Genomic DNA, 4278 nt, shown 5'->3' on the forward strand with positions numbered 1-4278 from the left:
CATTGATGTAGATAACCTTAGATTCGATAACAGCTCTATAAAGCAGAAACCTAACACGTATCGGTACCATAAACACATCCTTTTCAAAATTTGAATATACTTCTCCTCTATACTTTCTTGATTCTCAAAGAACCCTCAAGTTAGTCTACCACCACCATCATTACCGTCATATGCATTTATCACCGCCGTCCACCAATGCTACTGTCACACTAAATAATCGCCACTTCTTATCCTCTCCATCTTTCTATCCTTGGACACACCACCAAAGCACCACCACAATAACCTCCATCACACCACTTAATTTACACTCACTAACCCTTACTTTATTACCATTACAACCTTCTCTGTCACCGACATTCACCTCAAACTACTAGCCTTACTCAAATTCTCAAGAAAAACGAAACATAAGAAATGTCTCCAGAATTTGGGAGATTATAAGATTTTTAGCCCAAAATCGAATTGTTTTTTTTGATATATTGGCTAGATGGTAATTTTCGGTGTTCTTTTCCTCATGAGGCTTCAACCAGTTCAATTTTTCTTTTTCGTTTTTTGATTTTGTGCCCTAAATCGATTTGTTTTTATTGAAGCAAGATTAATATATTTTTTCTGGATGTATTGCATAGATATTTTAACCTGTAATCTTTTTCTTTTTAATATATCGGGTTCTATTTTTTATGATAATGAAAATGGAACCCATATCTGTAAACGATCAAATAAAGTGTATCGTTTCACCTTCATTTTATATCTATTTATTTAATGGTACTCATATTTAGAATTCGTGTATAAATATCAAATATGACATTTGAAAACGAAAAAGCATCATAAATGGTCCTTGTGGTTTCCCCAAATCTGAATTTTAGTCCCCATGGTTTAAAAACATCATAGATGGTCCATGTGCTTTCAAAAGTTTTGACGATTGGTCCTTATTGCTAACTCCGTTAAGTTGTGTCCGTTAACTGAATGGCATTTTCGTCATTTCACTACCACATGGACTATTTATGATGTTTTTTTTTTTTTTTTAAAAAAAATGAAATAATATGCAAAGGGGGACCCACCCTCCCCCCCCCCCCCCCCCCCCTCTCTCTCAAAAAAGTCAAAAACCACCCCGATTAATTAGGTATGGTTCATCTTTAACGTGAAACTCAACTTGCTATCCCCACGTTTCATGCCACCAAGCTAAAAAGAAATAACAAAATCAAGCCAATATGGAACCAAATCAAGGTGGAATGAAATGAAACCAGAAGTCAAGAATCCTACCTTACAACCAAGAGAACAAAATCGGAAAGCATCAACAAGGCTCCGACCACAAATCTCACAGTGGTGGGTGACGCCTTTTCTTGGCCTAGGCTGAGGACGCTCGTTCCAGAACATGATCTTGGCACTGTTGATAATGTATGTTTGCACGCATGATATGTATAAATACCCTTGAATTTCATTCACCCTCACCATGTTATGATAAGAAGAACGCCTTATCTATTCAAAATTTTAACATCCTAGAATTTGTCACAATATGTTCAGAGTATGCCATGGATTTGAATTTTTAAATGATGTTTGAAAGTTGATTAGTTACCTGAACAATATGATGATTTTTGTGATGAATCAAACAATAGGGACATATGCAATTTTCACAGCTATCCAAACAGAACAGATTTCATTCACTTTTACTAGAATCTCCATGGAAACGACAGGTTGCAAAGTAGTCAGCTCTTAGCATTGGCATCAACCATGAAGGTCCAAATTCTTTAATCTCCATTCTTTCCACCTAATCACCCCAATAATTTATCCATATTAGTTCTCATAACAAAGGGGGAGTCACAAAGTAGAACAAAAGATAATAATAATAATAATAATAATAATAATAATAATAATAATAATAATAATGAATGTGCTTTCTACGAATGCTCAGTTCTAGCATCAAAGAAAAAGAAAGAAAGGGACCACTTGTTTTTGGAGGCTAGGGTTTAAAGCTTCAATCTATAGACTGTCTTTCTTCAAAAACCCAAATCAGAAAGAAAAAAAAAACATAACAAAAAAGATTCGACATACCCAATTAATCGGGGTGGTGTTTTTTCATAAAATTAATACTACAAACTATAATAATGAGTTTCCTTAATTTGTCCTTCAACGTGCACATATATTTGAAAATACACCCTTGATATTTTATAATATTTACTTTAAACTTTAGTGAATATACTTTTTTGTTATATGTTTAAAAAGAGTTTTATTTAGGGACATTGACTTATCAAGGTAATTACTTTTATGTTTTTTTCATATCTAGGTATCTTTTTTTGTATACATCTAGTTAACGAACTTGTTGAAAGTGTTCATATATGACAATTATGACCGGCTTTAGCAAGTTACAGTCGTTCATAATGGTCATTTGTAAACAATTCCAACAAGTTTATTACCTAGATGTATACAAAAAACAAAAAACCACCTAGATGTGCACAAAACAAAAAGGAAATTTCCCTGATAAGCCAATTTCCATTTTTATTAAGGCGATCGATCATACTGTTTATACTATTAATACATTCTGCTAAAATTCCTTAAAACGATATTTTTTTTGAATGGCAGAGCTTTTATTAAAAGACTAGCAAGAAGCTAGCAAAAAGAAACCATTATAACACAATAGAGGCTAAAGGAGGTTTATGGAACCAATTGTTCCAACCATGCTTAGCTTTGCTATATCTATTGGAAATCCAAAAAAAAGCCCTATCAATGATATCATCAAAAAGACTAGATTTCCTAGGGAGAACCGTTCCAAACAGACTGAAATTTCGAAAATTCCACAGACACCAAAAAGTCGTCAAGACTACCGCATCAAATTCTTTTTGTTGACCTCCCCGCAACTCGATGGTTTTAGACCAAGATAAAATTGAAGGAATGGAAAGCATCAGGTTATTGGACATTCCACCATATAGCAACCCGTCTCCAAATGTCAACCAACTCAGCGCAACCTGTAACGTGACAAATGATAGAATCTACTTCAATACCCCGATAAGAGAGCCTCTCCTAGTATAAATAATATAAAGCCTGATTCTCCATATAAGAATATGGATCTTAAAGGAAACCCAACTATTCCACCTAGTCTCAACTCCAGTCATATCCAACATACCATTATCGATACAAGCACGAGCCGGTGAGACGGAGAAAGAATTAGAGACATCATCCAACCAACCCAATCTATCTGGAGTATACTGTAACTAAAAGTCTTGTAAAAGATCCATAAGATCTTTCCACTGAGACTGCTCAATACCACTCCTCGGTAAACGTTGAATGTTGTTCGGACCCCACCTTAACGAGACCTGATCTCTAACAATAGCCAATCTATGATGATCCAGTGTAAACATCTTCTGGAAAGAAACTTCAAGAGGCAAATCAATCAACCATTTGTCCTACCAAAAGGACGTATTGTCCCCGTTCCCAACTCTAATAGGATACATATCCATAATATCAATCTTATGATCCCGAAGATTGGCAATCATACGAATGACACTATTCCAAGGGCATGTGCTAGAAGGTATTAGGAATCAAATAAGAACATCTACCATCCGAGCCATAAATGGATTTGACAACCCGCACCCAAAGAAAATCTGGAGCATGAAAGAAATGCCATCTCCATCTGAAGATCATTGTCCTATTGAAGGCAAAATCAAGCCATAACTCTTTCCCATTTAACCCAATGCATCCTCTCTCATCCAAGTCGGCTCCCCAGAAAAATCTAGCCCTCAAAGATTCCAAAGATCTAAGAACCGTAATCGGAGTAGGGAAAACAGACATCAAATAACTTCCCAGGGAACCCATAATAGACTTAATCAAAGTAAGACAACCAGCAACCGACAGGCATTAGCTTTCCACCCTGCAAGCCTGGTATGAAATCTATTAACAATGGAGGACCAATCATTCACCCTCGCCATGTTTTGACCTACCAGAACCCCAAGATGAATAAACGGAAGAGAATTGGACCCACATCCCATACAACCACCCATATTCGAAAGTTGAGAAGAAGTAACCCCAATTCCAATCAATTTACTTTTTTTGCAAATTGATTTTGGGACTCGAAGCCATGAAGAAGCATTGCATAATACGAACAATATGTTTTGCATTATCCCTAATCCAAGGTGAAAGCATAAAACATCATCCGCATAAAGAAGATGCGAGATCTATATGCCACTAATAGAAATACTCCTAAGAACATTGGCCAACCGAGCCCTCTATAAAGCCACATGTAAACCCTGCATCACCAAAATGAAAAGGAAGGGGGAAAGAGGACCCCCT

At 36.0% G+C, this 4278-nt stretch overlaps 1 pseudogene across 1 annotated transcript; it reads right to left on the minus strand.

Annotated features, from left to right (window-relative positions):
* Positions 1–1103: 1103 nt before the first annotated feature.
* LOC145156579 (protein RGF1 INDUCIBLE TRANSCRIPTION FACTOR 1-like) lies at positions 1104–1775 on the minus strand (annotated as a pseudogene). The gene is made up of 3 exons (XR_013736809.1): positions 1571–1775; positions 1258–1473; positions 1104–1176 (listed from the first exon to the last, which is right to left on the minus strand). The product of XR_013736809.1 is annotated as a protein RGF1 INDUCIBLE TRANSCRIPTION FACTOR 1-like (transcript).
* Between the last annotated feature and the right edge of the window lie 2503 nt (positions 1776–4278).

Source organism: Lactuca virosa, chromosome 2 (genome assembly GCF_052849685.1).
Source record: "Lactuca virosa cultivar CGN04683 chromosome 2, Lactuca_virosa_CGN04683_v6, whole genome shotgun sequence".
Classification (NCBI taxonomy): Eukaryota; Viridiplantae; Streptophyta; class Magnoliopsida; order Asterales; family Asteraceae; genus Lactuca; species Lactuca virosa.